The 24771-nt window shown below is 35.6% G+C and overlaps 1 protein-coding gene across 2 annotated transcripts in view; it reads right to left on the bottom strand.

The window, feature by feature from the left end:
• The window catches only part of FRS2 (fibroblast growth factor receptor substrate 2), a 128486-nt gene that overhangs the window by 22821 nt on the left and 80894 nt on the right, over nt 1-24771 (bottom strand). The gene's annotated exons all lie outside the window — the stretch shown is intronic.

Below are 24771 nucleotides of genomic sequence, written 5' to 3'. Positions count from 1 at the left end.
AGACAGATAATGTAGCTGTCACAAATTGCAACAGAAAAAACAGATGTGATTATAAAGTAGTAGTAAGAAAATAGAGGGGGATGGGGATATAGCTCAGTGGGTAGCATGCTTGCCTCACGTGCACAAAGCCCTGGGTTCAATCCCCAGCAAAACACACACACACACACAGAAAAAAAAATAGAGGCATTCTCCAGAAAGTATTTATTACTAACTCTGAAAATATGAATGAATATATTTGATGTTATAGAGACAATGCTTTAAATTTTCTGTAACTATTGTATTCGAACACCTCATGTTTATATTCTTTGACTCTGTAATGATTTCTATATATTAATTCTTACAAAGGTGTCAAATTAACAAGTGACTAATCTTCATAATGAGCAACTAGTTTATAAACTTACTAATAGTCACTAACTTCCTAGCAAGACTAAACAATAGCATAATAAAAATTTAACCTAGGATAAGTCAGACATTACACAAAATCTTTAATCCAATCAATATTTACTAAAAAATATTGTGAAATACAAACAAAACTGCTGTTTCCCAAATAAATGTCATATTCTTCTTCTTCTTTTTTAATGGTTCAAGGCTCATTTTATTTTTTTTTATTTTTTATTTTTTAAAGAGAGAGTGAGAGAGGAGAGAGAGAGAGAGAGAGAATTTTTTTTAATATTTATTTTTTAGTTGGCAGACACAACATCTTTGTTGGTATGTGCTGCTGAGGATCGAACCCGGGCCGCACGCATGCCAGGCGAGCGCGCTACCGCTTGAGCCACATCCCCAGCCCAATATTCTTCTTACTATACTCATGGAAGAAATAAAATCAACTTAGCTTATTACATTAACACACTCACATTTTTAGCTAATAAAGTTTTATTGAACTAAATGATAATAAGAGATAAAACCCCATGTATGAATTTTACAATATTTTCCTTAGCATGATACTCTTAATATTTCTTAAAAATACAAACAAAAAACATTTTACCTACGGCTTTATTCTTTAAAATAGTAAAACTATAAATGTTACTCTAATTTCAAACTTTATATTAATTGTACAAATCACTCAATATAAAAAATACATATATTTGGTAAGGGGGGTGCCAGGGGATTGAACCCAGGGGCACTTAAACACTGAGCATATCCCCATCCCTTTTTATTTTGAGACAAGTTCTTGCTAAGTTGCTTAGGGCCTCACTAAATTGCTGAGACTGGCTTTGAACTTATGATCCTCCTGCCTCAGTCTCCCGAACCTCTGGGATTCCAGGTGTATGCTACTGCGCCCAATACCCATCGACAGAATACTAAAAGATATAAGAAAATAACTAGGTATCTTCACTTTTTATATAATATACTTACCCTAGAACTAAATAAATATTAATGAAAGATAACATTAAAGTAAATAAAAAAATATTTTCCAAAAGTACATAAAGTAAAATTTACTATAAATCTGTTTTTCCAAACTTGGGGGATCATATTCATTGTTCAAAGACTACTTAATGACAAGAAAAATGTTCATGATATGGAAACAAGCAGGAAAAAAAAAGACTTGTTATTAAAACAAAACACTAAATGCAATATGGTATCCTAAGTTGGACCCTGAGACTAGAAAGGAACATTAGTTGGAAAACTGGTAAAATTCAAATACTATTGTCTGTAGTTTAGTTAACAGTACTGTACTAGTATTAATTATTAGTTTTAATAAATGTTCCATGGTTACGTAGGAGGTTAACATTAGAGGAAGCTGAGTGAAGAATATATAGGATACACGTATGGTATTTGCAACCTTTCTGTGATTCTAAATTTGTTCCAAAAAATGTTTACTTTAAGGGCTGTGGCTATGGCTATGGCTCAGCAATAGCACACCTGCCTGGCATGTGTAAGGCGATGGGTTAGATTCTCAGCACTGCATACAAATAAACAAATAAAATAAAGGCCTATCAACAACTAAAAAAAAAAAAATTAAAAATGTTTACTTTAAAAATTACTCTTCATATTCAGTAGCAAACTTTGGGGACTTTGCATTAAAGAATCACACATTTATTTTTCTCTCCCCAGCACCACCCCCATACCTAAATGGAGGAAAATAGACTTAACACACACTAAAATGTTAAATTGGTTCACTTGGTAGTAGAATAAAAAGCATTTTTTTCTGTTTATATTTTCTATAGGGTGATTACTTTCATGATCAAATCGTTAACTAAATAATATACATATCAGTATCTATTAAAGGTTTCTTTAGAAAGAAAATCTACAAATGTCTAAGCAGAGCCTAAAGGCAGACTGCACAAAACAGATTAAGACAAAGTATGAAGAACATAGCAGCCAAGAGAAATTGCCAGAAGAATTTAGGCACAATGTAATTAGTAAAATGCTGGAAACTTGCCAATATGCAGAAATGCAACATCTACTCTCAGGCTCAGGGTGCTCAGAGCCAGCAAAATTATGCTGAGTCTTCCAGGAATATCCGGAAAAAGCCCACCAATTTAAAGTTACACACACTATTTTTTGTTGTTGTTTCAAACAAAAATAATCCAGCTGAAAGCCTGATGCACAATTGCCTACTGAGAACTTTAGAAAGACTCTATAGAATCATAATGTGTTCCCTAAGTTTTTCTCTCCCTATTTCTTTTCCTAACACATTTCGTCCTCTTTTTTTTTTTTAATATTTATTTTTTAGGTGTAGATGGGCACAACACAATGCTTTTATTTTTATGTGGTGCTGAGGATAGAACCCGGGTCCTGCCCGTGCAAGCGGCAGAGCCACAATCCCAGCCCCACATTTCTACCTCTTATGCCCATTCATCAACCCTCTGGTCTAAAAATGGCAACCTGGTGTCGTTCAGCAACATGGGAAAAATTACCATAGTATTACAGATCACTGGAATTACAAAATCAAATTCTATTACAGATTGTGACACATATTTATCAGCAAACTTTTTTTCCTGACACTTTCTGGGCAAAATGTCTTAACAATTCATTACAAGGGATCAGACAGATTACACTGTGACAAAGAATCTCTTCCAAGTTGTAATGAGGGATATAGGGTGACTGATAAGGATTAATCTGTTTGCTCCTCCTGAAATAGTTCTAAAGAGTCAGTTCTGGGTTTTATGTTGTTTTTTAAAAATAGTTTTTTTAAAATACTTTTTAATTCTTTGCTTATGAGTCACCCTCATTCTCAGCTCACAGTATAGGAAGGCGTTAGAACTGCTACCAATAACCATGTATGTGCCTTCTTTTTTATTTTGAATCCTATGGACTCTAATCAGACACCCCAGCTTATTATACATAATAAGGTGCAAAAATGAAGGCCTACACTCAGAGCCAAAAGGGGTCTTACATGTTAAAGTGCTTGGTTTTTACTTCATGAGTTTTATAATAGTCTTTTTAAGCATCAGAAGCCTTTGTGTTTACTTTCCATTTTAGTCATATTTAAGAGATTACTTGAAAAGTGATTCTTGGGTATGAAGACTACTACATTACTCCTTTAAGTCCTCTTTTGTAAAATCTTTGAGCTTAATTCAAGAGTTAGATACAAAGTACTGAAGTCTCATACAATTATGTATATAAAATACTCATGCCAAAGCCTTAAGATTTTTACATTTTCCACATGCAAATTACAATTTTGAAATCCCCCAAACTATTCAACTTTCTAAATAGAAGGTACAATACCACTCAGGCAAGATTTTCATTTTAACATAACTGACCAATGGTATATATAACATGTCTATTACCTAAATGTACTTTAAATACTACACTGGAATCTAAATAAAATGATTTGTTTAAATATTCACATTTCTCCAGTAGGAGGCATTATCAATCTAATAATACCAACCTGGCAGGCAGCACAATACAGTAAAAATATAGGCTTTGGGACTAGAGATCTAAGTTCTTACTTACCCTCTCTGACTCTACATTTCCTTATAGGCAAGTTAAAAACACTTCCTACCACCCCCTTCATATGAATGTTACAGGTTTGAAAGGTGTTGTAGTAATAACCATGAGGGTCAAATTAGAGGAGTGAACAATGAAAATGGAGAAATGAGGATGAATTAGAGTTAATGCTTGGGTGCTAGCATCAATAACATCTGATGATTGATTAAACAGGGAAGAAAAGTAGATGTCAAGGAAAACACACTCAGTTTAGATAAGCATATATTCACTGAGCAAAGGAACACAAGAAAAAGACAAGGTTTAGAGAAGCACATACATGGGCTGGGAATATAGCTCAGTTGGTAGAGTGCTTGCCTCACATGCACAAGGCCCTGGGTTCAATCCCCAGCAACACACACACACACACACACACACACACACACACACACACACACAAAAAGCACATACATTCTGTTTTAAATGCACTGTGATCCCTGTGAGATATATAAATGGAGATGCTTAATGGACAAACTGAATACTAGATTGAAGGTGAGAGAAATATCTGGGAGCCATTCAGCTTACAGATTCAAGATATAAGAAAAGATGCGAGAGTGAGAAGGAAAGTAAGACTTACTGAAACTCAGAAACACTTAAGGTGGACACTCATTGTTCAAGAAGCAGGAGGGGGAGGAGATGTATCTAGTTCAATGGCAGAGCTCTTGTCTAATATGTCCTTTCCCGGTTCTGATGACAATAAGAACAACCCAGAAGCAGCACCACCAACACCCTCCCCCCAAAAAAGAAGGTGGAGAAGTGAAGAGGAGAAGAAAAAAAGCAAGAAAGAAGCAGCAAAAGGAAAACCTCCCAAGAGTGTGGTATCTGAAGACTAGGAAAGAAAGAGCAAAGGAAGAATAGGGCAAAATCAGTAAGGTAAGATTGCAGAAACCAGGCTTGGTTTGGAGAAAATAATATTTAGTATGAGTTTGGAAGAGTAGAAGAGAGAGAGAGAGAGTTGTCTTCAAATTTGTCTTATGGAATCATGGTCCTGACTTGCTCCTGAAACAGACTATTAAGAAGTACATAGAAGGGCTGGGGATATGGCTCAAGCAGTAACGTGCTCGACTGGCATGCGCGAGGCGCTGGGTTCCATCCTCAGCACCACATACAAATAAAATAAAGATGTTGTGTCCACCGAAAACTAAAAATAAATATTAAATATTAAAAAATTCTCTCTCTCTCTCTCTCCCTCCCTCCCTCTTATCTTTAAAAAAAATTTTTAAAAGAAGTAAAACAAATTTCCAACTAACAAGGATTTTATTCTCTTTTTATAAACTAACAGCTCTATGAAGTTTTAAAAATTAGTCAATTAATTCTAAATAAAGCACATAAGAAAGATAAGGCATTTATACCTCATTAGTCCAAAGTAAAATATTTAATATGATATAAAACTTTTTAAGTTTCCACCAAATTTTAGAGTGGTTTTTAATGGCATTAAAACCTACTCAATGGGGCTGGGGATGTGGCTCAAGCGGTAGCGCGCTCGTCTGGCATGTGTGCGGCCCGGGTTCGATCCTCAGCACCATATACAAACAAAGATGTTGTGTCTGCCGAGAACTAAAAAATAAATATTTAAAAAAAAAATTCTCTCTCTCTCTCTCTCTAGACTCTATCTCTCTCACTCTCTCTTTAAAAAAATGTAAATGAAGGAGTGTGGCTGTGTTCTAATAAACCTTTATTTTAAAAAAAAAAACCTACTCAACTTAGTTTTCCTAATTTTTCTACTTAAGTTTCTACATTATTTCCCGCCCCCCCCCCTTTTATTTTAAAGTTCAGGCACATAAATGTTTCTTTTAAAGTGCAGTTTAAAAGTGATTTGCAATGTGGATATTTTCTGTTTTCTCTCCAAATCCATTCTCTAACATTTTCCCTACCCTGCCCTAGGAGACCTTTGTGGGATTAGGGTAGCTCAGGTTGGGGATAGAGCATATATATGCTTGCCTACGTGGCACACAAGAAAGAGAAAATAGTGTTAATGGACACTTTTTTCTTCTTCATTTTTCTTCCCCCCAGTACTTGAGATTGAATCCAGAGGAGTTAAAATACACCTCCAGCTCTTTTTATGTTTTGTTTTGTGACAGGGTCTCATATATTGTCCAGCCTGACCTTGAATTTGTGATCCTCCAGCCTCAACCTTCCATGTCGCTGGGATTATAGCCATGCACACTGTGCTCCATTTGGACACATTTTAAATGGTAAAAATCATGATTCTCATAAAGATAGTAAAATGAACATATGCCAAAGATATTTAATTAATTTTAATGATAGAACTGGTTCAGAGGAAAATTCCAAAAAACACACATTACATGAAGAATAGGGAATTCTGGCTGGGTATGGTGGTGCACATATGTAAATTCCAGCAGCTTGGGAGGCTCAGGTGGGAGACTCTCATGTTCAAAACCAGCCTCAGCAATTTAGCTAGGCCCTAAACAACTTAGTGAGACCTTGTCTCAAAATACAAAATAAAAAGGACTGGGGAGGGGCTGAGGTTGTGGATCAGATGTAGAGTGTTCAACTGGCAAGCATGGGATACTGGGTTCGATCCTCACACCACATAAAAATAAAATATTGTGTCCACCTATAACTAAAAAAATAAATATTTAAAGGGGGGGCTGGGAATGCAGCTTATTGTGTTAAGAACCCTTCAGTTCAATCCCCAGTACTAAAGAAAAAAAAAATAGGGAATTCTGAAATGAATTTATAAACTGATGCAAAATATGTATAATCACAGGGTCAGAATTCAACTGCATTCCACTGGATACAATTTACATTTTGATTATTTCCTTTTTGTTATGGTAGTATTAAAATATATCTAACATAAAAATTACCATCTTAACCATTGTTATTAAATAAATTCATAGTGTTCTATAGCCATCACCACTATCTGCTTCTAGTACTGTTTTCCCAAATTGTACAACTGAAACTCAATACTTATTAAATAATGGTTAATTATAAATAAATTCTCCATTCTTTCCTACCCACAGCCCCTGGCAACCACACCATCCTACCTTCTGACACTGCATCTTTTTCATATAAGTGGAATCATCTTACAGTATTTGTCTTTTTGTGGCTTTTTTTTTTTTTTTTTTTTTTTTGGTGGTCCTGAGGCAATACCAGGCAAGCACTCTACTACTGACCTACACCTTCGGCTCTTTTTAAATTTTTATTTTGAGACAGGGTCTTACTAAGTTACCCGGGCTGGCATCAAACTTGTGTTCTTCCTCCCTCGGCCTCATGAGTAGCAAAGATTACAGGTATATGCCACCATGCCTAGATTGTGGTTGGTTTATTTCACTTAGCATAATATCCTCAAGATTCATCCACTTGTTAACATGTTAGATAATTTCCTTCCTTTTAAAGGCTACATATTCCATTGGTCTTTGCACCCTTGTCAAAAGTCTTCAGAAATTTAAAATTCTATTTATTTATTTTGGTACTGGGGATTGAACCCAGTGACACTTAAGCACTGAGCTACATACCCAGCCCTTTCTATTTTTTCTTTTTGAGACAAGGTCTCACTAAATTGCTGAGGCTGGCTTTGAACTTGCCATCCTGCTGCCTCAGCCTCCAGAGTCACTGGGATTACACACATATGCCACCGTGCCTAGCTGTCATCAGGATTTTTATATGAATTTTACTGAGTCTGGAGATTGCTTTGGGCAGGACTATCATATTAACAGTATTAATTCTTTCAATCCGTAAATGTGAGGTATGTTTCCATTTATTTATGTCATTAATTTCTTTCAGTAATATTCTGTAGTTTTCTTTGTATGTCTTTTACCACTTTGGTTGTTATTTCCTAAATATTTTATTCTTTTTTGATGCTATTGTAAATCACTCCCTTTTCAGAATGGGCATTGTTAGTATACGTTGACTTTGTACCCTGCTCCTTACCTAACTGTACTACTTCCAAGTTTTTTTTTTTTTAATCTTTAGAATTCACTGCAGATAAGGTATATATCATATGCAAACAGAACGATTTTACATCTCCCTTTACCATTTGAAAGGCTTTTATTTCTTTTTCTTGTTTTTCTGCTCTGGTTTAAACTTCTAATACTAAGGGCTGGGGATGTGGCTCAAGCGGTAGCGCGCTCGCCTGGCATGCGTGCGGCCCGGGTTCGATCCTCAGCACCACATACAAAGATGTTGTGTCCGCCGAAAACTAAAAATAAATATTAAAAAATTCTCTCTCTCTCTCTCTCTCTTAAAAAAAAAACAACAAACTTCTAATACTAAGATAAGTGATGAAAGCAGGAAGACTTACCTTATTCTTGTCAGATTTTCCTTTGTTTTTGTTTGGTACTACTAGAGATTAAACCCAGGGACACTACCACTGAACTATATCCCAAGTCCTTTTTTTTTTTTTTTAAGGCAAGTTCTTGCTAAGTTGCCAAGGTTGATCTTCAGTTTGCAATCCTCCTGTCTCAGTCTACTGAGTTGCTGGGATTACAGATGTGCAACACAAGGCCCATCATATTTTCCCTGTTCTTAATGACCCTGCTAACTATTCTGAGATATACCAAGTTTTTGTTGTTGTTATTGTTGTTTGTACTAGAGAGTGAATTCATGAGCACTTAACCACTGAGCCACACCCCCAGCCCTTTTTTGTATTTTACTTAGATGCAGGGTCTCACTGAGTTACTTGGGGCCTTGCTAACTTACCGAGGCTGGCTTTGAACTTGCTATTCTCTTGCCTCAGTCTTCCCAGGTGCTGGGATTACAGGCATGAGCATCACACCCAGCCCAAGCCAAGTATTTTGTAGAATATTCCTCTATTGAAATGTTTTTCTCCCAAATAGAATAGGATTACAGGTTTGGAATAAATTTCCATTTCCATCATATTATACATCTTGAAATATGCTATAAACATGACTTCTCATGGCTGATAACTCTGATCTTCTAAAGTAGTATTTGTTACTTTTCTCTCTATGAAATTACTCTTGCCCACTTTCCTTTTCCACACTGTACTCTGTGGAAGGAAGGATGTATTTGTCTTAAATGAAGATATTAAATCCATACTTTAAGGAGTGGGAGGTATGTTTCACCTTAATGAAGACAGAGTACTGACAAATTATTTGGAGTTCTTCTACATAGGAAATTGGTCTCTTCTTCATTTATTTATTTAATCATTTACTTATGCTAGTATGAACCCATGAATACTTTTTTAATATTCTGGATAATATTCAATAATATTTTACATTTTACTTATTTTCTTGCTCAAATTATTTCAATTGTGGGCACTGGGAGCTCTTTCATTTAGCTCCTATGTTTCTTCAACATTTTCCCATTAATGTTGGGAGGGTTTTTGTTTTTGTTTGGCACAATAGTATGCTCTGAATGGATCTTATAAATTTCTTTTCCCAGTTCTAGAATCAGCCATTTTCCCAAGGAATCCTGGTTCCTTTTAATGAAGAAAGACTTTAGAAACCAAGATCTAGGAGGTAGGTATGCTTTTGTTACAGGGATATAATTGCTTCTAACAAGAATATCATTGCTTCTAGGAAAAGCCTTTGCTTTTAGCTGAATTCATTTAACTTTTCTAGGAAAATGAATAATAAAATAAATTCATAAAGACCAGACTAATTACATGGAATTTTTAAATGAATACAATTGTCGATAGGGTATTCATTATCACTTTTTAATACATGTATTCTGAAAACATACCAAAAAAATATAAAAGGGACCAAGTTTTAATATACAACTAAAACATACCCTTTTTTGGAAAAAGAAAACAGTAACAAATGTATAATGTCAGGAATAAAAAAGAAACATGGTTTCTGTAAGTCAAAAAGTAGGTCACCAGCTTTTTCGTCTTTGTGCTCTTTTTACACATTTACAAAATACTTAAAATGGAGCATAATGGAACTCATCTCTTAATCCCAGCAACTTGGGAGGATAAGGCAGGAGGATGACAAACTCCAGGGCAGCCTTGGCAACTTACTGAGACTCTTGTCTCAAAATTATTAAAAAAAAAAACAGCCAGGCATGGTGATGCACATCTATCATTGCAGCAGTTTGAGAAGTTGAGGTGGGAGAATTGCCAAGTTCAGGGCCATCCGGGACAATTTAGCAAGGCCCTGTTTCAAAATAAAAAGGGCCAGGATGTAGCTCAGAGGTAAAGCACCCCTGGTTATAAATAAATAAATAAAAATTTAAGGAGTATGTAGATGTAGTTTGGTGGTAAATGCCCCTGGGTTCTGTCCCAAGTATCCCCAAAATTAAAAAAAAAAAAAAAAAAAAAAAAAAAAAAGGAAAAGAAAAGAAAGTCTACTCTAGGTGGTTTTATAGATGAATTCTGTCAAATATATGAAAGAAAAAAGTTTGCATAAAAGTATTCAGGAGGAGAATCCTTCCTTCCCCAGAAGAATTAGTATAACTTTCAATAAAGTTACACACTGATCTCCTTTGTGGTAATTCATGAAAAAAATTGTAAACTATTAGAGAACAGAATGTGAGCATACCAGAAATCAAAGGTTGGCTTAATATTAGCAAAACCAAAGTTAATTGTTCACATTAGCAGACTAAAAGGGAGAAAAATTCCATTGTTATTAATAGATTCAAAGAAAAGAAACATTTTCAGGGGTTTCTCTCAAGAGAAAAGCAGAACTATAAGCTATGTTCAAATACTCAAGTAGGACACAGCTCCCCAGATCCAAGCTGCTATGCTTACAGAGGGAAGACCTCTCTTAAATAACAAAGGTGCTTCCTAAAACACTGCTTCCAAAGGGAGAAAAAAAAAAAAAGAAAAGAAAGTCAAGGATCCTAACCAAGCTTTCCTTATATTTCATATTAAATGTAATCATACTTGGTGTGCCATCACCCATTTGTTATGACAGCTTACCAGCAGTCTTTTAACAATCTCTATATAAGACAAAGATGACCTATGATACTGCTCCCTACCCTACCACCACTAATTATCTGCATTTAAGGAGAGATGAATGGCATATGTGTTATTTTTAATCTTATTCAGAATATCTGTGTATAATTAACTCCCCCGATACCTTGTTACCACCCATGAAAGGGCTCCCTACTATAGGAAGCACTACTGTTTCCATTAGGACAGATATTAAGAAAGTTCAGTAGACTCCATCTTACTCCAATTTAAAATAGACCAGAAGTAAGTTGGTTAAAGCAGGAAATTAACACACACACACAGGCTCAGGGATGGAAGAACACGTGCTTAACATGTATGAGACACAGGGATCAATTCCAAGCATGTATGCATGCATAAGTAAATAAATAATAACACACTTCATGTGATTTAGGATAAACACATAAAAAGCAATGAATTAATCAAACTCAATCTACTGAGTTATAGAAAGAGAAATAGAAAAAATAAGAGACATTATTCAAGATCTTTCTACGGTTATTCAGACATTATCATTATCCTCAGCTGCAGGAATTTTAAAGAAACCCAAGTAAGATTACTAAATAATAATACTAACAAGAACAATGATGAAATGAGGAAAAAAAACCAACATTTTACAATGACAATAATGAATTGAGAAAAAAAAAGAACACCTTAATACAATATAAAACTGCAGAACATGAAAGGGTAAAAAAAGCTTTGAAATAAATAAAAGAGAGATTACTTACAAAGGAAGGGCAATTAAAACTTCAATAGCAATATAGGCAAAGGACCAGAAAAGACTGGGTGCACACACCTACAGTCTCAGCTCCTGAGGAAGCTCAGACAGAAGGATCACAAGTTCAATGCCAGCCTGGACAACTTAGCAGACTCTATCTCAAAATAAAAATGAGCTGGGTGCACTGGTGGTGGCACCATATATAGTGATACACACCTATAATCCCAGCAACTTGGGAGGCTAAAACTGGAAGATCACAAGTATGAAGCCAGCCTCAGCCACTTAGTGGGACCCTCATATCTATCTATCTATGTATCTCTCTCTCTCTCTCTCTCTCTCTCTCTCTCCCCCCCCCATATATCTTAATATTTATTTTTTAATTGTAGGTGGACATAATATCTTTATTTCATTTTTATGTGGTGCTGAAGATTGAACCCAGTGCATCACATGTGCTCTAGGCAAGCACTCTATCACTGAGCCACAACCCAGGCCACCCTACCCTCCACCTTCAGCTATTTAGCAAGTCACTGTCTCAAAATAAAAAGACTAAGGATGTGGCTCCATGGTAAAAGCGCCCCTGGATTCAATCCCTAGAACAAAAAAAAAAAAAGGAAAGAAAGAAAAGAAAGCAAGCAATATAATCCAACAAGTCAGGGGGCTGAGGCAGGAGGATTGCAAATTGAAAACCAGCCTCATCAACCCAATGATTCCCTAAGCAGCTTATTAAGATCCTGGCTCAAAATAAAAAGGGCTAGATTTGTAGCTCAGTGGCAAAGTATCTTTGGGTTCAATTCCCAGTACCACTCCCCACCCCACCCCCCCAAAAAAAACAGAGTAAAGAAAAAATAAGAAGGTCCTCAAAGAAAAAACAAAACAGTCTCTTTTTCACCAAAAGTTCTTTGCTGAAAGAAATTTTATGCATGTAGTTCACATAGAAAACCAAATTATCAGGGAAGGAAAGTCAAATCAAAAAGATATAGTGAGCCAAGAAAACAGTAAAGTGATTAAATAAATTTTAAAATAAAAAACTTGGTAGTGTTGGGGATTGAACCTAAGTGTCTCAAGAATGCCTAACAAGGGGCTGGGGATGTGGCTCAAGCGGTAGCGCGCTCACCTGGCATGCATGCGGCCCGGGTTTGATCCTCAGCACCACATACAAACAAAGATGTTGTGTCCGCGGAAAACTAAAAAATAAATATTAAAAAAAATTCTCTCTCTCTCTAATAATAATAATAAAAAAGAATGCCTAACAAGTATTTGATCACAGAGCTACATCTCCAGGTAAAGTAGACAAACAAATTTAAGCAAATTTTTTATTTATTTAAAACAACCATTTGTCTAGAACTTTCAATGTATGCAGAACAGTAGAGTTACTAGTTGAAACTAGGACAATCAAGAGTATTCTAAGTTACTTTATTATTCAGAGATAGTTTAAAGAAATTACTTTAAACTTTCCTAAGAAAAGTATGCATGTTAAAAGTAACTAGAATAATCACTAAAAGAATTAAAAATATATTAACTTTAAAAACAAGTTAATTTGCACACAGGGAAGATACTGAAAAATGGAATGAGGAAAAAAAATTTGCACACATAAAAGCAGCACACTCTGAATTCAATAAAGAATGATAAGAGGGCTGGGACATAGTTCAGTGAGAGAGCACTTATCTACTAGCAACTGTTAAATCCTGGGTTTGATTCCCAGCACTGGGGGGAACCGAAAACAATAGGAGGGAGGAAGAGTAAAGCAAATAGGCAACAGAAAAGGATACAAATAAATCTAAATCAATTAGTAACCACCATTGACTGAAATTCTCCAGTTACAAAATAAAGTTCAGCATTCAGAAAAAACAAACAAACAACAACAACAACAACAAAAAACAAGGCTGAGTGTGGTGGTGCACACCTGTAATCCCAGTGGCTCAGGAGGCTGAGGCAGGAAGATCACAAGTTCAAAGCCAGCCTCAGCAATTCAGTGAGGTCCTAAAAGCAACTCATCAAGACCTTGTCTCTAAATAAAATACAAAAAGGGCTGGGGATGTGGCTCAGTGGTTAAGCATCCCTGGGTTCAATCTCTGGGGCCTCTCCCCCCAAAAAAATGCAGAACAAAACCAAAATTCAACATCAGTGAGTCACAAGCCAAAGCATATAGGTACATGAAAAGCTACAGAATGAAAAAAACATTCCAAAAGAAAGCCAGAGTGACTATATTAATCCAAGAACACAATAACAATAACAACAACAAAATAGAGCCAAGATCAGTAGCACACCTGTAATCCCAGCAGCTCAGGAGGCTGAGGCAGGTGGATTGAGAGTTCAAAGTCAGCCTTAGCAATGGTGAGGTGCTAAGCAATTCAGTAAGATCCTGTCTCTAAATAAAATACAAAATAGGGCTGGGATGTGGCTCAGTAGTAGAGTACCCCCGAGTTCAATTTCCAGCAGCCTCCCCCCACCAAAAAAAATACCCAAAAGAAAAACAACATAAAAAAACATAAAGCTTAAAGTATTTTTAAAGAGATTCAGGCTGTAGCTCAGTAGTAGAGCACCTGCCTACCACCACATAAAAATAAAAATTAAAATAAAGGTATTGTGTCCATCTACAACTAAAAAATATACATTAAAAATATTTTGAGATAGAGTACCTTTTTATAACAATAAAAGTTCCAAATTGTTGTTATTTTGTTATAGTTTGTTATTAATGTCTTAATAACATAGACTGAAAAATATGTCAAGTAAAAATGAACAAATCTATAAGGAAAAACTAACTGCCAAGACTACCATCTTGGTAAGAAACACTGATGTATCTTTCTCAGGAGAGAAACCAATAGAGCCGTCAATTCCCAAAATAAAACCAAAATCAAACAAAAGACAAACACAAGATTTTACTAGAACAACCAACAAGAGCATGGATATATGTTTATATTCTTTCCAAATACACAAAGAACATTTAAGAAAACAAGCCATAAGCTAAGTCTTCAGGTTAGTCTCTACAAATTATGACACTATGGTCTCTGATAATAATAAAATAATTAAATAGTATTACAAAATATTTTATATTTAAAGAGTGGATTTGTTTACTTCTGTGGTGCTGAGAATATAACCTAGGGCCTTGAGCATGCTAAGCAAGCACTCTGCCACTGAGTTACATCCATAGCCCCCCAAAGTTACATATTTTGAAATCAATGTACACTCCTACTTCTAAATAACTCATGGGATAAAAAAGGACTATTGTAAAATTAACAAACCCAAGACTATTATATATCCAAACTTCTGGTGAGGCAACTAAAATAACACTGCAAAGCAATTTTAAGTCTGATTATAGTTTTGTTATTAATTAAAATTATTATTAAAGTTTTTAACATAGGGGGAAAAATCTAAAATATCTGATATAGGAGAAATAATAAATGACAACAGAAATTTTAAAAATAGAAAACAATAGAGATGATTGACAAAGTAAAAAAGTCACTCTTTGAGGGATGCAATGGCGAATGCATGTAATCCCAGTGCCTCAAGAGTCTGAGGCAGGAGGATTACAAATTCAAAGCCAGCCTCAGCAATTTAGCAAAACCCTGTCTCCAAATTTAAAAAAAAAAAAAAAAAAAAAAGCAGAAGGGGTTGGGTATGTGGCTCTTTGTTTAAGTGCCCCTGGTAACAAAACAAAAAAAAAATTTTATACTCTTTGAAAGAGTAATTAAAACAATAAACCAGGCTGGGGGTAGGGCTCAGTGGTAGAGTGCTTGCCCAGAATGTGTGAGACTCTGGATTTGATCCCCAGCATCACAAAAACAAAACAAAATCTAAAAAATTAAAAAGACCTCCAGAAAAACTGTTAAAAATTAACAGCAGGGCTGGGTTTGTGGCTCAGGGGTAGAGTGCTCGCCTCGCACATGCAAGACCCTGGGTTCGATTCTCAGCACCGCATAAAAATAAATAAGTGAAATAGAGGTATTGTGTCCAACTACAACAGTAATAAGAATGAAAATGGAATATAATTACAAATGTTGCAGAGATTCAACTGATAAAAGAAACAGGACAATACTTCTACAAAGCTACCATCACCAAGCATCAAGTCATCAAATATAGTACTGGCAAAATGAGAGATGTTCAGAGAGGCCACGATAAACCCATACATTTATATTTAATTTTCAATAACAAGGGTGCTAAATAACTCAATGTGAAAAAAGCAATCTATTCAACAACGGATTCTAGGACAAATGGATTTCCACATGCAAGACAACAAAGCAGGGTCCCTATTTCACCCTATACACTAAAATTAACTCAAAATGAATTAAGGTTAAGCACTAAAATTATAAAGCTCCTTGAAAAAGCATAGGAGGAAAACATTTTGAAAGTGAATTTGGCAATATCTTGTATCTAACACCAAAACCACAGGCAACAAAATTAAAAATACAAGAATTTAATTACATAGAAATTCAAAACTTCTGCACATCAAAAGAAACTATTAGCTGAACAAATGGGCAGTCTATGCAATGGAAGAAAATATTTGCAAATCACATATCTGATGCAGATGAAAAGTTTTTAAAATTCCAAAGAAATTCAAAACCACAATGATATATACATATATCTCCCCAGCCCTTTTTATTTCTTATTTTAAGATGGGGCTTGCTAAGTTGCCACAGCTATCCTTGAACCTGTGATCCTCCTCCTCAGCCTCCTGAACAGCTGGGATTTACAGGCATATGCCACTGAATTGGCCACAGTAACATTATTAATGGTGAAATATGAAAGAATTTCCTTTGAGATCAGCAACAAAACATGAAACAAAACTGAATAACTACATTTTAATATAGTAATAATGGTATGAGGTAGACAAACAGACCAATGGCAGACTCAAAAGACTATAGAAACAAAACTATCCATATATAAATCTTGATTTATGATACAAGGAGCAGATTATAGAGGAAATGAAGGCCCATTTCAATAAAAAGCTATTGGGATAACCAATTATTCATATGAAAAAAATGAAGTTGTATTACTTGCCTCTCACTTCAAAATACAAACATCAATTACTAGGAGATTTAAGTATTAAATACAAATGGTAAAACAAAGCTTTTTAATGGCCAATGTAAGGGGAAATATCTATAACTTGTGGTTACAAAAAGATGTTTTAAGATTAAACTATAAGTACACTCATACACTGCTGGCGGGACTGCAAGTTGATGCAGCCAATATGGAAAGCAGTATGGAGATTTCTTTAAAAATTGGGAATGGAACTACCATTTGACCCAGCTATCTTTTTCCTCAGTCTATACCCGAAGGACTTAAAACAGCATACTACAGGGACACAGCCACATCAATGTTTATAGCAGCACAATTCACAATAGCTAAACTATGGAATCAACCTAGATGCCCTTCATTCAATAGATGAATGAATTTAAAAAAATGTGGCATATATACATAATGGAATATTACTCAGCAATAAAAGAGAATAAAATAATGGCATTTGCAGGTAAATGGATGGAGTTAGAGAAGATAATGCTAAGTGAAGTTACCAATCCCCAAAAACCAAATGTTTTCTCTGACATAAGGAGGCCGATTCATAGTGGGATAAGGAGCAGGAGCATGGGAGGAATAGACAAATTCTAGATAGGGCAGAGGGGTTGGAGGAAAAGGAAGCAGGCATGGGGTTATAAATTATGGTGGAATGTGATGACCATTATTATCCAAAGTACATAAATGAAGACACAAATTGGTGTGAATATACTTTGTATATAATCAGAGATAAGAAAAATTGTGTTCTATATGTGTAATGAGAGTTGTAATGCATTCCACTGTCATATATAAATTTTAAAAAATATATATTAAACTATAGCCAGCACGGTGGCACATGCCTATAATCCCGGGGAGGGGGTGGGGCCCGAGACAGGAGAATTTCAAGTTCAAAGCCAGCCTCAGCAACAGCGAGACACTAAGCAACTCAGTGAGACTCTGTCTCTGAATGAAATACAAAATAGGGCTGAAGAGGTGGCTCAGTGGTCAAGTGCCTGAATTCAATCCCTAGTACCCCCCGCCAAAAAAAAAAGATTAAACTATAAAGAAAAAAACTCATGGGCTGGGATTGTGGCTCAGTAGCAGAGCACTTACCTCGAACATGTGAGGCACTGAGTTTGATCCTAAGCGCCACATAAAAATAAATAAAAATACTGTGTTCATGTATAACTAAAAAAAATTTGGAAAAAAACCTCGTATATTTAACTATATTAAAATTAAGGACTCCATGGGCTGGGGATGTGGCTCAAGCGGTAGCGAGCTCGCCTGGCATGCGTGCAGCCCAGGTTCCATCCTCAGCACCACATACAAAAGATGTTGTGTCCTCCGAAAACTAAAAATATAAATAAATATTTTTTTTTAATTCTCTTTCTCTTTCTCTCTCTCTCTGAAAAATAAAAAATAAAATAAAATTAAATTAAGGACTCCAAAAGGTAAATATATAAACTTATTATATATTTTGCTGTGTTCAGGGAAAGCGGACAAGTTATAGAGAATACCACCAAAGGTTATCATGAAGTTTAAATGAGAAATGTCAAAATAACTAACTGAATTTAAGGATCAAATTATTAACTCTTTTAATATTCCTCCATATTTTATAATAATAAAATTAATCAAGTATGAGTCTTGTTGAAGCAAGTAGATTATCTGAGAAAAAATAACTTGATGCTAATACAGGGTCGTCACTGTTTCAACTACTTCATATCTTAAATACTACACATTTGTGCCTGTAATAAATAAGATCAACACATCACTGTAGAAATTATGAAACAAAGAAAAAAAAACATGGTTCAATAAGTCTATATTACTGCCTCTATCTACATCTTACTTGAAGTATTAATAATGATGTCCATAGTCAAATCCCTATAGTGTCTCAGGTAAGTGAGATGTGGTTTTCCCTTCCCACTATCATTGAATAGTTATGTTTTAACCAAATGGGCTACTTATTTTTCAGATGTGATGCTAGAATCTGTCTTTGGATCCTTCAGGAAAGAAACAATGTATTAAGATAAGATCACCGTAAATGGATGTGGTGGCTTTTGACTACTTAGTCCCAGCTGGGAAGGCTAAGGCAAGCGGATCACTTGAGCCCAGGTATTCAAGGCCAACCTAAGTAACATAGTGAGATCCTGTTTCTTATAAATAAGTAAAAATTTAAGAAAATAATAATAAGAGGTAAGAGTTCCCTTGGAAAAAGCAGTAATTTATTTAAACAAACAAAAGAAAAGAAAAAAGAAATGGAGCAAATAGATAACATATTTTTAGGACTGAAATTACACTGCCAAAGAAATACAAAAAACACCATAGACTTGGGGAAGTATTGACACTGTATTTATTACTGAAAAGGATGAGTTAAAAAAATCAATACTTATTCCAAGAAAAACACATTTTAAAAAAATAATCACTGTACATGTCATGAAATCACATAAATTTATTCCCATTTCAACCAGCACCAAGGTGCCCTCCCCTTCACTTCAAACACACATATACATATAAGTAGGACATTTTCTTCTAAACTGTAAGTGTCTGGCTCATGTGAAAACAGAATGATTTGAAACACAAGCTCTAGCATTTAGACTTGCAGTTTCGACATGCTGCCCACACAGTACTTTGTAGCATGTGATTAGGAGTAATGATGCACAATCACACCACATTCTTTCCCTCAGCTCACACATCAAGAACTTGCCCTCTCAGCTGCATTCTTCTCCAAACAGCCATGGTCACCTTAGCAACACTATGCTCCTAATATGGACAGCTGGTCCATTTAAAGTCAGTCCTTCTTGGCAGGGAAAATGCTTGTTCTTCAAATTGGGGGAGAGAGGAGAACGTTTCCTTTCAATACACATTACAGGGGTTCATTTAACTTGACCAGAACTTTTGTTCTGGGGTAGTAATTTGTGTGGAGTTTCAACCTATTCTGAGGGTGTTTTTGTTGTTGTTGTTGTTTTTCTTTTTTTTTTTCTTTTTTTGGTGGTGGTGGTGGTGATTTATGTTTTTGTTTTGTTTTAATCTAATAGTAAGTAGCTAAAAAAAAAAAAAAAGAAAGAAATCAAACCAGCTCATATGGAACATGAAACAAAATGGTGTCTGAAATAATTATATACTTTTATAAACTATGACCTCCACATTTTGTGAATAACATTCGACTTCAGTTAAACTGAATGGTAATGTCTGACATCTTAATATATATTGAAAAACTGGAGTCAGAAGACCTGTATCAATTTCATAGCCTTTTTTTTTTAAACTATCAAAAACATTGCTAGGAGATGAATGTAGGGATGGGAAGAGGTATGGGAGTAGGAACAAATCAGACATTATTACCCTATGTGCATGTATGATTATATAACCTGTGTAACCCACATCATGTACAACCATAAAAATGAGAAGTTATACTCCATTTATGAATGATACATCAAAATGCATTCTACTGTCTTGTGTAATTAGAACAAATTAAAAAATTTAAAATAAAAAAAGGAAAACTTAGATTAAAAAAAAAACAAAAAAACACTGTTAGGGGCTAGGGATGTAGCTCAGTAGTAGAGTACTTGCCTAGCATGCATAAGGCCCTGGGCAACATCCCCACCACAGCAAAAATAAATAAATTGAGTTAAAAGTTAAACATCAAAGTCCCATACTCCAGGGCATTAAGCAGTCTAAGCAGTCTGTCATTCTTTTATTCTACCATGTGCATGTGAAATTCCTCACAATCTTTCCATAGGCTCACATGAAACAAAGTGGTTAGAATATCTGAAGATCCAGAATGACCTAGGGCAACATGAAATTACTAATAACCAATCTTGATCTCTGCTTGTATCTGGGACTGAACCAAATTAAGCTTTTTAGGATAAGAGATACCAGTTTATAATCCGGTGCACCTGATTTTCACAATATAAACAAATAATTTGGGGGGAAAGAATTGCTATATGCCAACATATATGAGACAAAATTGCTTATTTCATTACAATGAAAGGATTTGAATCTCAAATACATCAAACTAAACACCTACCTGGGCACAGTGGTGCACACACGCCTATAATGCCAGCAGCTTGAGAGGCTGAGGCAGGAGGATTTTGAATTCAAAGCCAGCCTCACCAACTCAGCGAGGCCCTGAGCAACTCAGGGAGACAGCTTTCTCAAAATAAAAAATAAAAAGGGCTGGGGATGCGGCTCAGTGGTTGAGCACTCCTGGGTTCAACCCCCAGTATCAAAAACAAAAGGAAAAAAAAAAAACTAAACCCCTAATCTTTAAGGAAAGTAAAGTAAACTAAAAATACCTAAATTTATGATAGTCACTCTAAATTGAAAATATTCATGAAATACTTCTCTATATAACAAAGTTAAACCAAATCCATATTAAATTAATAAATGCTGATTTAGTGAATCTTAATATAAGGACTACCACCTCCATTATTCGTTGCTTTCATTTTTGTTTTTAGGTGTTTTTTAAACTTCTCAGGCCATGAGACTCTTCATGGTTACAAACACTTCTCTCAATGTATCGACAGCTAGCCAGGCTGGTGACCTGAGCTGGGTTCACAAGAGCTGTCTACATCAAAAACTAAGAAAACAGTGAAAGAAGTATACAACACAAAGAAATACCTTCTGCTTGCAGGAATCAGGGATGGCTCTCAACCTTAAGGGTCCATTGGAAAGAAAGTGAGCACACCTCAAACTCTGGTTTTTATTGAAGAGAGCTGTTTGATAGAACATCCCAACCAAAAAAGGTAAAAGGGTAGTATTATAAAAGAATGTGGAGGCAGCCCACTCCCAGAGCTTCACTCCCCTGTCCAGCCAAAGCGAGATCCACTTGCTTTTGTACAGCAGAAGTCATAGCTCAAGGATAAGGGTGCTCAGCCCCTATGTGGCAGCTCCCAACATCAATATAATTACTAAACTAGCAATTACATTTGCTATATATAACAAAGTATCAATTGATAGAGTGGCAATATAGGTTAGTAAAAAGAACCTAAAGCCAACTCTACAGTTGTTTTCCTTATTTGTAAAACGCAAATATTATCTATTTTGCTTATGCTATGTGCTAATATGTCAAAGTGAAAGTCATAAAATTATTTTGCCATACAAGACTCAAAAATTAAAGCATTGGAGAAAGGGACTTGATATCTAACTCTCTAAATTGTTACATTTTTAAAAGGGTAGAAGTATTCAAGGAAGCATGAACTATGCATATGGTTTAGGGTGACAGTCTATCTTCTATATAAATTATGCATATCAATATCAACTTCAAGAGTTTCTGGTTTTCCCACCAAACATTTTACAAAAATGTGAAGACATATAAATAACTACATTCAAAAATCCTCAACCTTGACTTTATGTGAATTCCCTTCCTGCTGTTGTTTCAATGTGTTCCCTTCAACATTCAGGTGTCCAAACAATGATCAATGAGATGGTACTATGAGGTAGTCTTTAAGAGGTGATTAGGGACAGACATGGTGGCAAGTACCTATAATCCCAATTATTTGGGAGGTTAAAGCAGGAGGACTGTGGGTTCTAGGCCAGCCTAAGCAGCATAACAAAAACCCTGTCTCAAAACAACAGTGACAAGAGAGCATGAGGGCTTCTCCCTTGTAGATGGGATTAAGGCCCTTACCAAAGGGGTTTCATAAAGCCCTTTCACCTTCTACCAAATATATAGCACTCCTCTTCTGGAGAATACAGCCCTTACCAGACAATGGAACCTGCTACCAATATTTTCTTAGAATCCCCAGCCTCCAGAACTATGAGAAATTTCTATTCTCTACAAATTACCCACTGTAGTATTTTTGTCACAGCATCACAAATAGACTAAGACACTTCCCCTTCTCCATTCCACTATGAATCATTTCCACATTTCTTCCTAGACCCCAGAACTAAGTGCCCCATGACCCTCCTTCCACACCAAGAAATTGTCCTAACAAGGTGCCTTCAATTTCTTCCACAAATGGCAGCCACTCTCAGATCTGATCACTACTGTCATTATCTTCTGCTTAATGTCAAGAAAGATACCATCCTCTCACAAGAGCCCCTCCCTTTCTTTGTCTTCTTTTAACTATTATGGTAAATACTATTACCATGAACTTGGAGCTTCTACAGTACCTAATTTAATTAGGGTCTTGCTAAATTGCAGTACCCATTCTGTCAATTTCTAGCTAAAAGATCAGGGAGAATTAAATTTCTGGGGCTCACCTAGAACTTGTGATCCTCCTGCCTCATCCTCCCAAATTGCTGAGATTACAGGCATGCCCCACTTTGCCAGGGTCCATCATCCTTCACTTTGACTTATCTTCAATAGGCAGATCTTCTAAACAGATGTCTGTATTTCTTCCTCTATACATTCACTACATTTAACTCACATTCTTTTAACTTTAATATGATGAGATAAGCACAAGTTGGCCTTTTCCTAAATGCCCATTTTAGATGCCTTATACTTTTAAGGAAGTTTACATTTAACATTTTCATAAATATAACCTGGAATACAATGTAGCAGTTTGACAAAACAAACTTGATGAACACTGGGTAACAAGGCCAGTTTTGCCGGGAAGAGTAGAGCGGGATCCAAGAATAAGAGGTAATATATAATATTTCCCTTTCACATGTCAAAATATGGTTCGTAAAGTAATGCAGTGATAGAACTCTAGCCAAGCGTGCACAAGGCCCTGTGTTCAATCCCTAGTACCAGAAGAAAGGAGAGATGAAGGGAAGAAAAAGAAATGTATGAGGCTAAACCATTTCATTCTAAGGTTTGTTAAGGTCAGAAAGAGTAATTTATGCTCTATGGGTTCCTTAAGTTATATTAGGCATGGTTTAGGGTGACAGTCTATCTTCTATATAAATTACGATATAGGCACAAGGGCTGGGCTTCGTGGACATGCCTGTAATCTCGCTGACTTGGGAGGCTGAAGCACGAGGATCACAAATTTAAGACCATTCTCAGCCATTTAGTGAGACCCTGTCTCAAAAATAAAATAAAAAGGGCTAGAGATATAGCTCCAGGGTAAGACACCTAGGTTTGATCCCCAGTATCACAAAATGATAATGATAACGACAATGATGATGCCAATAATGTATACACACACTTAAAAGAACACACAAAATACACATTAAAAATATTTAAAGGTCTTATATATATGGGAAATAGACTTAAAATAAAAGAACAGTCCTTTAATGATGACAGGTATAACACAAATTGAGCAACATTATTAGAATTACTGTAACTTGATGTTAAAAACGTTACAGAGTCCTCCTCCTTCATAAGTTACCCCCAAATTTAAACAAAATTGTGTAAAATATGCTATGTGATGCAAAATTTACCATTTCAACCATTTTTTAAAGTGTATGCATAATTAACATTTTTTTAAACATTGTCACTGACCCTTTAATACCTTGCTTTCTAAGCAGGATAATACTATACAAATGTGAAGAATGACTGGTTGTGCTGGGCACATATAATCCCAGGGGCTCAGGAGGCTGAGGCAGGAGGATTGTGAGTTCAAAGCCAGCCTCAGCAAAAGCAAGGTGCTAAGCAACTCAGTGATACCCTGTCTCTAAATAAAATACAAAACAAGGCTGGGGATGTATGTGGCTCAGTGGGCGAATGCCCCTGAGTTCAATCCCTGGTGTCTTTTGAGGTGGGGGGGACAATTTTCCCTTGAAAATTTCTACCCTAAAAATAAAATTATAGCCGAGCACATGGCTGATATTCCAAACACTTGTGAGTTTGAAGCCAGACTCTGCTGGCTATAAGCAACCTGTGAGATGCTGTCTCAAAATAAAAAATAAAAAGAACTGGGGATGTGGCTCAGTGGTTAAATGCTCTTAGACTCAATCCCTGGCACCAAAAAACAAAATAAAATAAACTATAAAAACATCTGGATGCTTACAAAAATAAATATTTAACAAACACTTTATAAGAGAACCCGAAGAGTACCAGACATTATGATTCATCACCAAGGTGTATCATGCATTGTACTAATATGAAAGATTTAAATTTCATTTACCAAAAGAACAATGATAGAGATGTAACAGTAAGTTTACTGAGATTAAAGTTTTTTAAATTTGTTTTTGCTTTATGCACGGTGATACAAGGAAAGAGGTCTATATTTCTCCTGAAGTACTGCCTCTCCACCTCTGAACAGCAAAGATCAAACAGTGCTACACAAGGGTTCTATCTAGGACCTCTTCCTTTCATCTCTTAGAAGTAAGGGAAAAAATAGGAGAAAGGAGTTTCACAGGAAACTGGAAAAAATCTTGG

The sequence above is a fragment of the Spermophilus citellus genome, assembly GCF_964194105.1.
Source record: "Spermophilus citellus genome assembly, chromosome: 10".
Classification (NCBI taxonomy): Eukaryota; Metazoa; Chordata; class Mammalia; order Rodentia; family Sciuridae; genus Spermophilus; species Spermophilus citellus.
This window is presented reverse-complemented; position numbering and strand designations above follow the sequence as displayed.